Raw genomic sequence first — 13,958 nt, 5'->3', positions numbered from 1 at the left:
ATGGATACTTAAGTACACATGTGATCCTTCTCAAAGTTATCATTCAGTTCAACATTTTCATTTTTTACATGGTCTATTGGCTGTTGTTCTATCCTGCTTAATGAGACTACAAGATCATAGTGTTTTATTCCATACAACCCCTTTTCAACATCTCTATTACTTTGTTTCTGAGATCAAAAGTTTTATCAATGATTTTGATGAACGAAATTGTGTATCAAAATGATCTATGTTACAAAAGAAAGATGACATAGTTAATCAATTGAATGGAGTAAACATCCCAAAAAATCTCAAGAAGCTGGAATCATATGCCACATTATTTTATGACTATAGGCACAATTGTAAAGCACCACTGGAAGTGGTGGTTACTGTGCTTGTAGAGATAGATATGTGAAATATTGTCAAGTAGAGGGATGGTGCAACACAAAGAAGCTTAAATATTGTGTCCTTTTTGTTAATGAAAGATAATAAGAGTTTTCAATGCTTGACCACCAAGATCTAATTTAAATCCTGAGAAAATTTTAGAATTTTAGAATCGATTATTTAAAAAATAGTTCACAAAGGAATTTTTGATCACAAATAATCACACAGCTTCAACAGAAACAGAAATATCATTTGTGCTTTGTTAAGTTTTGTCTTAAGTATACTTAACTAGTAAATGAAGGGGATTTTATAATAGCTTACTGAGATTTTGTCAAAGTATTTGCTAATGTACCTCATGTAGTATTATGTGGAAGTCAGAGAGATAAGGGTTAAACAATTCTACAAATAGAAGGATTTGGAACTCATTGAATGGTTGCACACATTGAATATTTGTTTTACCTATTAATGTCAACTTAGTAAGATGTGTTCTTTAGAATGTCCCAGGGATGGTTGTACCTTTCCTATTTAATTTTATTATTAACCAAATAGCCATATAGGAGCAGAATTCACTGGCTTATCAAATTTTTAGATAATTTAAAACTGAGAAAATAGCTAATACGTTGGCTGAATCAGGACAGGCAGTATCTAAGAAAATACAAAAAAAATAATTAAATGAGGAAAATATGAAATCTTACACTTACATCCAAAAAATCATTTTCACAAGTACAATATGAGGAAGACATGGTTAAGTAATCAGTTTATCTAAAAAACCAGAGTGGTGACCTTAGTTCCCCCCCCCCCCCCCCCCCCCCCCTCCAGTAGGTCCCTGTGCTGCTGCCGCCACCTCCTCAATACTGTTCAGGATCCTGTCCTTTACATGAATGGAGACCATTGTTCGATGCTGCCCATTCTTGTGAAGAGTACCCCAAACCTTTCTCCAGGAGGCTGGCAAATCTCTGCTCTTCTACACCCAGAATTGCCCCAAAATGATGGAAATTGGATCCAAACCTGCTTGTCGGTCTGTGACCACTTCACCAACTCACTTCCAGCAAGTGAAAGAAACACCTCCAGCCAATGAGAAGGACAAAACTTACAAAACTGTGGTCCAGCATGCTGACAATTCTCAGCAGACCACTGGTGGATCCCAGCTTCATGTTGACCATCCAGCCTCTGCCACAAGCCAGGGAAGTGCCAGTAAATGCCCCTTCGTAGCGGCTCAGATGTAGCAAGGAACCGGTAACTTCTTCCGGAAGGACAGTTTAGAGCTTCAAGAGGATGTGCAAGAAATGTAGGCTGTGAGGAAAGAGGTTGCTCAAACTCCAATTAATCCTACGGTGATTGATCTCAAGACTGGCAGAGAACACCCGAATGCTTTGCTAAAGAATTTTCAGGATCTCATGCAAAGGCAAAGACCAGAAAGGGTATCCCATCTCCTTCAGAACAACTTGCCAAAATCTCTTTCCACTTTATAGTATGATCGTTTCTTTGAGAAAAAAAAAATGATGAGAAAAAAAGTGATCATACTTACCAAGTGTTTGAAACTGTGAAATAGAAGGCACACATATTCCCAATGGCAGATGACTACACGAATTCTCTTGTTACTAAAAAGCAGGTGTCTGTCTGGTGTAGCAATGACTACCTGGGAATGAGTCGCCATCCTCGGGTGTGTGGAGCAGTCATGGAAACATTGAAACAACATGGTGCTGGGGCAGGTGGTACTAGAAATATTTCTGGAACTAGTAAGTTTCATGTTGATCTGGAACAAGAATTGGCTGACCTCCACGGGAAAGATGCAGCATTACTGTTTTCATCACGCTTTGTTGATAATGACTCCACCCTCTTTACTTTGGCCAAGATTATGCCAGGCTGTGAAATTAATTCTGATTCTGGGAACCATGCCTCCATGATCCAAGGAATTTGTAACAACAGAGTGCCGGGGTCCCTCTGCCCGTGGAATCCTCACCTGCCCTACGGTCCTCTACTTACCCATATCCGGGTCTTCGGTCGTCACCGGCCCCTTGAGGGGAACAATCACCAGACAGAGAGCGGAGGGAGTTTTCGGGGTGTTTATTCTCCACTGATTACATCTCGTCTCGCGTCGCCTCCCGTCCCTCCTCTACTTCCGCCCTAGGGCCTTTATAGCCCTTCCCGACCCTTCTCGCCCAATCATCAGTCCCAACAGCATTTATCACCATATATGGGCTCCTGGTTATACTAGTCTTCTTCTCCGCCCCTGGGGCGGGGCAGGGTCCCTTTACAATCTCCCCCTTTTTTCTTTAAAGCAAACTGAGCACTAAAAGGAAATGCAGCCAAGCACAGGCGGGCTCGGGTAGAAGACCCTCCCGGTGGCCATAGGGCGGGGTTCTGACGCTTGGCGCGAGGGCCTCTGGCTTAGGTCGCCTCTGTCTCACTCGAACCTTACCCGTCCTAGGAATCAGACACTCTTGACCCTGTCTTAGGCGGCCGAGGAGTGAGGAGTTGCCCGTCATGGAGGGTGCCTCATCTTACCCCGAGTGTCAAGCGTCCCCCCATGCCTCAAACCAGACCTGGGGATCGTCTCCCTGAGACACAGCCATCAATGCTCGCTGCGTTAAAAGCATATACCCATGGTTTTGCCGTCGAAGTCGGCACACACACCACAAAAGAAGGAAAAGAAGAAGCACAAAAACTAACAGGGACGAGGTCAAACCACCCCACTGGGTGAACCAGGAGACAGTGTAACGTTACTATGAAATGCGGATAAGTTAAAGCTCGGGGAATCGCCACCCTCCACCCCCGACCAGGTACCATTCCCGACCCCGACCTGTCCCCCATTGACCATCCCCAGGGGGCGAACATCTGAGTAGGAGCCATTCACCCCGCACAGTAACCAGAGGTCAAAGGGGTTGGCAGTGGCTCCGGGATCCGCATACTGGAGAAAGCGTGAGGACACGCTTGCTTGGCTACTGGAATTTCCTGCGAAGATCGGTTTGGGATCCTGACAAGTCCAGTTAAGTGGCCTGCCAGTCGTGACATTGGCCGAGGGAATAGGAGGGGAGAAGGTGTACGGCAACGACGGAAGACCAAAGGAGGAGTTCGAGGAGAAGAAGCGAGGGAAGGTCCGAGCTGAATGTGTCACCGGCAGCGGCTGCGGGAAGGCTGACAGGACGCCCCATCTCAGGTGCTCCTCATCTGCCATCCCTCCTATGCAGTGAAGCAGGATCCCCAGAAGTAGCACAGCGCCTGAAAGACACAAAAACACAAAACTCCCTCTCACCCCTCGTTTGGAGGAGGGGTGGAGCCCTGTCATTCCACATCCCTAACTCTGTGAAGAGGAACCCATTGCGGGGTTGCTTTCTCGTCATCCTCGGGCCGGAAGGAGAGGTGGCCGAGCTTGCGCTCCACCACCGTCACTGGGCCATGCCAATTGCCCTCAAGGTCTTTCCACAGCACCTTCGTGCCGGGCAGGGCGCGGCTAGGCGATGGGAGTTGTACCAGTGACGGCGTGGGCTGGGCGTGGGAAGACCAAAATCTCTGGGCCGCAGTGGACCCGTCCTCTCTTACTTGTAGGAAGTTCATAGTAAAAACTGCCTGAGCCAGCTCCTGACGTGTGACGGAGCGGGGAGTTCCCCTCTTTTGTTTGGCAAGCACGACCTTAAGGGTGCGGTTGGCCCGCTCAACAATCGCCTGTCCCGTAGGGTTATAGGGGAGGCCAGTAACATGAGTAATCTGAAACTCTGCGCAAAACAAGGCAAAAGCCTGGGAGGCGTAGACAGGGCCATTATCCGTCTTTATGGCTACCGGGGGTCCCAACATGGCCATCTGCTCATACAAGTGGCTTATCACTGCTCGGGCTGACTCCCCGTTCTGCAAGGTTGCAAAAATGAAGGAAGAGCATGTGTCCACAGAGACGTGGATGCAACGTTTCCCAAGGTGTGTGACATCCATCTGCCAAAGCGCATTTGGGGCATCTCCCCGCGGATTAGTTGATGCCTCGGGGATGCGGGGACGGAAGGGGGCACACACGGAGCACCGCCGAACTATGAGCCTGGCCTCGCCCTTGGGGACACCATAGAGCATCCTAAGTGATCGGGCGGAAAGGTGATACTTGGCATGCGCCTGTTCAGCGGGCGAGGTGGGAGGGGACTCCAATGTGGCCGCATAGAGCGCCCGATCGGCTCGTGCATTTCCTGAAAAAATGGGCCCTTCCTCCGTAATATGAGACCTAACATGCAAAACATAAACAGGGAAAACCCTCAACTGGAGCAAAATTTGAACCTCACGTAGAAGGTCTGAAATTGAGGAGGAAGGGGAAATATAGGCATGGCAAAGACGGGGAAGAAGTAGGGCACAATACTGGCTATCCGTAATCAAATTAAAAGGCGTAGAGGAAAACTGCTTAAAGGCCTGCAAAATGGCAAAAAGCTCATTACGCTGTGTAGACGCATAAGGCGTCTCAAAAAGCCAAATACTAGAAGAGCTGGCATCATAAACTACTGCGCGGTGGTCCTTAGTAGCATCTGTAAAGACATTCGGGCCCTGGACCGGGTGTTGCATTACTGGGCCGTCAGAGGGACCAACTTTCACCGCCTCAAACAGGCGGACCAAAGGGGGCCTGGGAACTTGGGAAAGCTGGACGGAAGAAAGAAGGGCATCGGAGGGCAGTGCGTTAACGGCAGCCGCCTCCCGAGAGCGGAGGCCCTCCTTCACCAGTTGTCTAATCAACGGTTCCATGGCTCTGCCCTCCCCGATGGATCGATGGACAGTCTCCTGGACCTCATTAACAAAGGAGAGAGGGGACTGGCCGGGCCTCTGTTTCAACCCTACCAGCTTGGTCCCAGACCCCTGGCCCCTAACCGAGGCTTTCTCCCAAGCCCTCATATGGGCCTCCTGGACATCGTCCAGGTCGGCATGTCCATAGGCTAGTTGGACTGCCGGGTTAGCAAAGTGCCCCGTCCCGCAAATCAAGTCCTCCGTATCTTGTGGGGCCCTCTGAGGTCTGAGCGGGGCAATTCGCCGGGCCTCTCTCCGAAACTGCGCCTGGTAGGCTAGGTATGTGGATGGTTCCAGACAAGCCACCGCCAGCCCGTCGAAATCAGCGGGCGTCCAGGGGTGGGCAGCAACTAAATTGGCAAGCAGCTTCTTGACATAGGGAGAGGCTGGGCCATATGTGGTCACAGCTTCTTTAAAGTCTTTCAGGGCCTTATATTGGATGGGGGCATGAGTGCGACCTCCCGTCAAGGGATCAGTCAAAATCGGGAACATGTCCCAGGAGTCAAAGTCAACCTCCGCCCCCGCCTCTGCGGCCAGACGGAGGCTCCGCCTCAAAAGTCCTTCCCCCGCACTCGGAGGGACCGCCCCTTGAGGGCAGTAAGAGGGGGGTGTCGTGACTTCCGGGAGGGGCCCTCCATGGTTCCGTGAAGGAGGCGGAAGAGGGCCCCACCCTTCAACATGCGGCGTCTCCAGGGGCGCCATCTTAGAGGAGCACGGGACTGGAGGGAGGGGGGATCTCCACCCTTCATCTTCCCGATCGTCGGCCACCCTTGGGTGGACCCCCTTACCTGGATTCTGAGCCCTCTCTCTCCTCCTTCTGGTTTCTCGGGGGAACCTTGCTGTCTCTTCTTCCTCTGACTCGCTCAACACCGGGGCTGATTCTTGGGCAACCTTTTCCAGGTCCCCCCACGGGTATTTAGGGCGATAGTTCCTGTTCCCGTCCTTAGATTCCTCATGGCCCCCAGACCCCTCTGAGTCTAACCCCGCTAGAGACGCACCGCACTGGGTGCTAACTGAGTACGGCAGGGGGGGCGGATCTGGGGCGGTCACCGCTGCCGCCACGATTTTGAAGACCCTGAAGTCTTCAGGTGACAAAAACCCCGGGCACGTCTGATTATAAGACGCCATCTGTTGACCTACAGCCTGCCACTTATGCGGCTGTAAGCCCGAGGGTTTCACCCAGGGGCAGATCACCAGAACCTTCTCAATAAACTGTCTGCAAGTCTTTATAGGGAGTTTAGCGCCCCGCTGTGCGCACAGCTTATAAAGCTGGGCGGTCAAGACCCCCTTCTCCTCCGCTCGAAACACAGGGATACTAAGCCCTGAACCCATACTGTCCTCTTCCCGAGAATCCTTTTCTCGAGGCTGTCTGGTGGCTAACGCAGACCAGCTGCAGTTAGCAGACCATCCGCTGGCTAGGTGGGATGTCCTCCCCGGGCCCAAGCGCTCAGGTCCCTGTCAGGTCCCTGTTTGGGCGCCAGAATGCCGGGGTCCCTCTGCCCGTGGAATCCTCACCTGCCCTACGGTCCTCTACTTACCCATATCCGGGTCTTCGGTCGTCACCGGCCCCTTGAGGGGAACAATCACCAGACAGAGAGTGGAGGGAGTTTTTGGGGGGTGTTTATTCTCCACTGATTACATCTCGTCTCGCGTCCCGTCCCTCCTCTACTTCCGCCCTAGGGCCTTTATAGCCCTTCCCGACCCTTCTCGCCCAATCATCAGTCCCAACAGCATTTATCACCATATATGGGCTCCTGGTTATACTAGTCTTCTTCTCCGCCCCTGGGGCGGGGCAGGGTCCCTTTACAACAGAGTGCCACAGTATATATTTCGCCATAATGATGCAAACCACCTCAGAGAGCTGCTAAAGAAATCAGACCAGTCAGTCCCTAAGATTGTTGCATTTTAAACTCTTCATTCAATGGATGGAGCGGTATGCAATCATCGGAAGAGCTGTGTGACATGGACCATGAATATGGGGCAATTATCTTTGTGGATGAAGTCCCTGCGGTGGGATTATATGGTGCACAAGGAGGTGGCATAGGGGATCGTGATGGAATCATGCACAAAATGGACATTATTTCTGGAACCCTTGGCAAATTGCCAACATAAGTTCTTTAATAGATACCGCTTGATCCTACTCTGCTGCCTTCATTTTCACAACTCCCCTGCCCCGATGCTTCTGGCTGGCGCATCTTAAAGAGCGTGGAAGGTAGAGCCCTTCGCTGACAACACCAGAGAAATCTCACACTTATGAGGCAGATGCCCGGCTCCCTGTGGTTCACTGCCCCAGTCACATCATTCCAATCCGCATGGCAGATGCTGCTAAAAATACAGAGGTCTGTGACGAACCCATGAGCAAACATAACATCTACGTCCAAGCCATCAACTACCCCACGGTCCCCTGGGGAGAAGAACTGCTCCGCATTGCGCCAACGGCTCACCACACCCCACAGATGATGAACTATTTCCTGGAGAATCTGCTGGATACTTGGAAATTTGTGGAGCTGCACTTGAAGCCTCACTCCTCGTCAGAGTGTAACTTCTGTAGGAGACCCCTGCACTTTGAAGTCAAGAGCGAGAGAGAAAGCCTTCTTCCAGGGCATGAGCAAACTGGTTTCTGTCAGTGCCTGAATCCGACCTCCATATAGAATTGAAAGGAGACAAAAAAATTCACAAGAAATTAAATCCATAAAAATCAGAATTGGTTAAGTGATAAAGTGGTTCAAAAACTCATTGAAGAAAAGAATCCTTAACCATAATAATTGGTTACATGTAAGCTAATGACTCCATAAGACATCAAGAAAGTTAAACTTAATCAAAAGAATGAAGAAAATATGAAATACCTCATAGAAAAAAACAGATGATCTGGAAAACAGATCAAAGAAAAATAATCTAATAATTAATGAATTAGCTGAAAAGTATATATATTTTTTAAAGCTGGGATATTACAAAGGAAATTATAAAGGAAAATTACCCAGATATCTTAGAACAAGAAAGCAAAATAGAAATTCAAAGAATACACTGATTACTTTCTAAAAGAAATCCAGAGATGAAAACTCCCAGGAATATTTTAGCCAAATTTCAGAGCTCCTTGATCAAGGAGAACTTACTGCAAGCATCAAGAAAGAAATAATCCAAATATGTCTCCACAGTTAGGAACATACAAAGTTTAACAGCTAACATCCTAAAGGAAGCTAGGACTTAGAACATGATATTCCAGAAGGCAAAGGAAATTGGATTGCAGCCAAGAATAATCTACACAACAAATCTGATTTTAATTCTATGGGAAGGGGATTTAGATATTTAATAAAACTTGACATTCAAATGCAAGATTCAAGAAAAGCATTTAAGAGTAAACATGAAAGAGAAATCATAGCAAATTTTACAATATAAAACTGACTACATTTACAAATGTAACCCCTAAGAACATTTTTCTCATTATGATAGGTAGAAGAAGCCTACATAGACAGAGGTGATAGGTATAAGCATGTTATGTTGAAATGATCTCAAAAGCAAAAAATAATAGTGGGGAAAAGGGATGTACTTGGTGAAGGGAGAAAAATAAAAACCAAAATGGAAGAAGTTATTTCACATAAAAGATGTAAGGAATACTTTTTATAAGGGAGTTGGAAATTGGGGGGATAGTTGGCAATATTTGAGCCTAATGACCATCTGAAGTGGTTCAAAGAGAAACCATATATATATACACAGTTGGATATATAATTATCTCATTAATCAGGGAAGTAGGATGAGAAGGGACTAAGTGACGGGGGAGGTGATAAGAGGGAAGATAGATTAAAAGAGGAAGTTGTTCAAAACAAAATAGACTTAAGGAGAGTAGAGGAGAGAAAGAAATAAGAGAGAGAGAGAGAGAGAGAGAGAGAGAGAGAGAGAGAGAGAGAGAGAGAGAGAGGATCACAGGAAGTAAAATGGATAATTTTGATCACATTAAATTAATTTTTGCACAAAAATAATGTAACCAAAATTAGAAAAAAGGAGGAAATTGGGAAAAATTACAGCAAGTTTCTCTAATGAAACCTCATCTCTCAAATATATACAGAACTAATTCAAATTTATTTTTAAAAAAGAAAGACATTTCTCTATTGATAAATGATCAAATGTATGAACAGACCATTTTCATAAGATACCAAGTTATTAATGGTTCTATGAAAAATGCTCTGATTAACTAATAATTGCATAAATAAAATTAAAACAACTCTGTGGAGCCACCTCATGCCTTTCAGATTATCTAATGTGACAGAAAAAGACAAATAATAGAAGGAATGTGCAAAACTATGGACAGTTATGCACTGTTGGTGGAGTTTTGAATTGGTTCAACCTTTCTGGAGAATAATTTGGAACTATGCCCAAAGTTCAGTAAAGCTATGCATACCATATACCCTGAGAATTATGCTACTAGGTCTGTATCCCAAAGAGATCAAGAAAGAGGAAAATAACCTATATATTCTAAAAAAGTTATAGCAGTTCTTTTTGTGGTGGCAAAGAATTGAAAATTGTACACAGTAACAGCAATACTATAATGATAAGTAACTGTGAAAGAGTAAGTTCATCTGATCAATAAAAAAAATCCATGACAATTCCAAAGCACTTATGATGAAGTCTCGTACACTTCCAGAGAGAGCAGTAATGAACTATGGATATAGACAAAAGCATATGGTTTCCTTGCTCTTTTATGATTTCGCATTAATAATGGGTAAAATATTTCTTGCTTTCTCAATGGAAGAAGAGGGGGTAGATGGAGAGAATTTCAATATGAAATTAAATTAGAAAAAAACCTAAGACAGTGTCTAGAAATAAAGAGATGACAGTCCTGCTGCACTCTTTCCTGTACTCTCTCATGTCTCAGGTATTGTATTCATTTTTCAGCACCACATTTCAAGGATGACTTTGATAACCTGGAGAAGATCCAGAGGCAGATAATCAAGATAATTACAGGCCTTGATTATCTGTCAATTTTTTATGTGACTTTATTAAGTCACATAAGCCTTAGTTAAAGGAATGGGATGTTTAATTGGAGAGAAGACACATAAAGGAAATGAGATATGTCTTCAAGTATTCAAAGGGCCATCCTGTGGAAGAGGGATATAACTCACTCTATTTGATTCCAGAAGGTAGAAGTAAGAGAAATTAATAGATATTAAATGAGACATATTTAGGATTATTATCTGGAGGGTAAAAAAAAACCCTTTCTAATGATTGCATATCTAAAATATTTTGTCATAGGAAGAACATTCTCCAAAATTGAAGGTCTTCATGCAGAAGTTGTTACTACTTCTTAGGAAAGTTGTAGTTAGTAATAATTCCTTTTAATATATGAGTTGGAATAGATTGCCATAAAAAAAGTTGTTTCCTACACTAAAATTATGCTATTCTGCATAAACAATTGAGTAAAATCAATCAAATTCAGAGAAACCACAAGGATAATATGTGAATAAAGAATAATTCATTTAAAAAAAAACTAGTATTTTATGGGACCATGAGCTAAAACTGAATTGGTAGTATGAAATGACAAACAAGACAAACAAAAATACTGGTGTGATAATATGCTGCTTTTGGGGTGATAGGTTGATCTATGCCTTTAATTTAATTAGTAGAGACAATTCTTATTTGGGAAAATTCATACTAAAATTTCTGCTAACAAAGATGTATAACTGTTCTCCAACTTACCATCTTAAAGAGGTGCCTGTGGTCTTAAAGAGTAGCAAATTGCCCCAACTCATGGAACCAGACTTTATTAAGAGGGAGAACTTGAACTCAGGTTGATGTAAATAATGAAGTTGGTCATGTTTCCAGGGTACTCTGTCTCTGTCCCACTATACCTGCTGAGTTAGGTTACATTATAAATGCTATATTTTAAGAAAAAAAAACATTGCTAAAATTTTAGCATATCTAATAGGAAGACAGAACGGATTCTATGTCATAGGATGCCAGAGTAGAAAACCAGAATCCATTTATGGAAGATGAAAAAAAAAAACAGATTTCAGCTCAAATTTCAGGAAAAAAATTTTCTTACAATTAATTTTTTTGGAAATGCAGTATAGCTTGTTGGAACAGATTGCCATAAAAAGATAATGCATTTATCTTTAAATATAAAATCTAGGTGTCTTTAACCAAAGGTCAAATGACAACTTTATATGTATGGTAAAGAGGATTTAGTTATGAGCCATGCCAGAAGTTCTTTGAAGCCTTGGAATAATTTGGATTTGTTGTGACTAGGTGTGGACTATTACACATTTGGCAAAAATTCTTATGATTTGTCATATCATTGATGAATTATCCCTACCCATAATTACAGTCCACTCTATGTTACCAGGAGACTCATAAGAACTTTACCCAAATGTCATCACAATGAATTTTAATCAGAAATCTGAAATTAAATTATAAGGAAAATCCTCACTATGGCTAGACAAGTATAGCTCCATAATAAGCAAATAAAGAACTATTACCTATTAGAAAATACCATCTCTCTCATAAATTTTAGAGTTTCATTCTAATCTAAAGAGAAAACATAGATTAGCAGTTAAATGTAAGAATGGAAAATGGAAATTGCATAACCTGCTTCCACCAGAGATTGACTTCTAAAATTCAGCTTTTCTTACCTCTACAAGATAGTAGAATATGGAATATAAAGGACAATGAACAATATCCATGGAGCCTAGACTTGAGAATTTTTATATAGTTGTTCTCAGCATCATGTGAATAAAGGAAAAAATATAAAAACAATATCTAGGAAATAAAAAGGAAGTTCACATTTTTTCAGATACATTAGTTAATAGTAAAAAAAATGTTTAGAAAAAATTCTTTCTTTGAACTAGATTTTAATAACCACCTTACAAACACAGAAAAGGGTTTTATAGTCTCTACTCACTTTTAATAACCCAGAGCATTTTAAAATGCTGTTTTACTGCATTCTTTCATTCAGTAATTGATGATGTTGATGATGATGATAATGATGATGACAATGTCTAGAAATGTGGCATTATTGGTGTGAGGTTTTAATGATGTAGAAACATCTTTTACAAGTTCAGATTGATAAATTACCTGTGACTTATAGTCTTGAAGAGTTGCCTAGGCAACTTAAAAGGCAAGTAATTTGCTTACAGTCACATAGCTAGTATGTGTCAAAAAACTTAAACCTAGACTTCAAGAATCAAAAATGACCCTCCCTCTATTATACTAAAGAGCCTCTCAATTAAAATATTGCCTAAAATGTTCCCTTGATTAAAAAGGATGGAATAAAAATAGTTGAGAGAGTTGAAAACTATGCTAATATAAGGTGATAAAAAGAGAGCACCTTAATATATTCTATTAATTCAAGTCGAATGTCATTCTGGAAGAATGATACTAAGCTACTGAAAATTGGGAAAAAGGAATTTCAAATGTATAACAGAAGACCTTTGTAAAATTACAGTTAGAACAGAGAGTTAAAGATAGGAGAGGGTTAGAAAATTATTAGAGGACTGGTATTAGAAGGAAGGAAGGGAGGAAAGAAGGAAAGACAGAAGGAAGGAAGGAAGGAAGGAAGGAAGGAAGGAAGGAAGGAAGGAAGGAAGGAAGGAAGGAAGGAAGGAAGGGAGGGAGGGAGGGAGGGAGGGAGGAAGGAAGGAAGGGAGGGAGAAAGGAAGAGAGAAAGGAAGGGGAAAAAAGGAGAAAGAGGAGGAACATCCTCTAACTTCTGTTTGAATTGGCAGATTGGGTGCCCAGAGAGGAGCTACTACTACGCTTAAATAACAGTAACCTTCTTCAAAGCACCTAGTTAACTCCTACCCACAAATATTCAAAGCATCAATGAGAGAAGTAAGATTAAGCTTAAACCAAAATAGTAGTTAAGACATAAATGGAAGAAATATGTGTGAAAAGTTTGACTCACATTGCCTCCTTTGGAAGGCTTTCTCTCTGTGTAGAGATCTCATGCAGAAATGTTGATGTTGTTCTATTACTGTGTCAAAGGTTATGCAAAATTTTATGACCCTTTGGGAATAGTTCCAAATTGTTTTATAGAATAGTTGGATCAATTCATAACTCTATCAGTAGTTAATTAGTATCCCAATTTTTTCACATCTCCCCCAACATCTGTCATCTTCCTATTGTGTCACATAATCTGCTATATTTGAAATTGTTTTAATTTGCATTTCTCTAATCAGTAGTGAATAGGGTGCCATGTGTTTTAGGGGGAGAACAGAAGGAAGGAACAAAGAAGCAAAGAAAGAAGAAAGGAAGACTTAAGTGCTTAATATCTTTACAAATATTATCTTATTCAATTCTCACAACAATGTTGGGAGGTAGGTTTTATTTACATTTAACCATGGAGGAAAGTAAGATGGATGAAGGTTAAATGAGTATCCCGACAATAAGTATCTGAGGATGGATGTGAACTCATCTTCCTAACTGTAGGCCCATTGCTATGAATTGTATTACCTGGCCGCTTGACTTTTAAAACCTAGAAAAGAGTGAATTTTGCAAAATAAAATCAAGCAATATTGACTTCAATCTCTAGCAAAATTCTACTGCATATTATTTAAGCAAAGATTTGTGAGTATTCAGAAAAGGAACAATGATTATTAATAGTGTCCATGTTGTCATAAAGATATCATCCTTCCAGGCTAATATCACTTTCTATTTTAACATTCCTATATGGTGTATACCTACATTTCAATTAAACATTTGTCAGAGTTTTTCTTATGAAATCCTGTTGGAAGCAGATGGAAATTTATGGGTTAGGTGAATTTGGAACAAGAAGAGATTAATGTATAAAACATCAATGTGGAAAAAAAAAACATTAATGACATAACCTAGGGCTCTGTCCTTTACCCTGTTCTCTT

General features: G+C 42.6%; 1 pseudogene; it reads left to right on the top strand.

The window, feature by feature from the left end:
* Positions 1 to 1,241: 1,241 nt before the first annotated feature.
* LOC138148072 (5-aminolevulinate synthase, non-specific, mitochondrial-like) lies at positions 1,242 to 7,746 on the top strand (annotated as a pseudogene).
* Positions 7,747 to 13,958: the final 6,212 nt, after the last annotated feature.

The sequence above is a fragment of the Petaurus breviceps genome, unplaced genomic scaffold, assembly GCF_028583685.1.
Source record: "Petaurus breviceps papuanus isolate PSGF00001 unplaced genomic scaffold, PetGlider_PUasm1.0 90822, whole genome shotgun sequence".
Taxonomy (NCBI): domain Eukaryota; kingdom Metazoa; phylum Chordata; class Mammalia; order Diprotodontia; family Petauridae; genus Petaurus; species Petaurus breviceps.
This window is presented reverse-complemented; position numbering and strand designations above follow the sequence as displayed.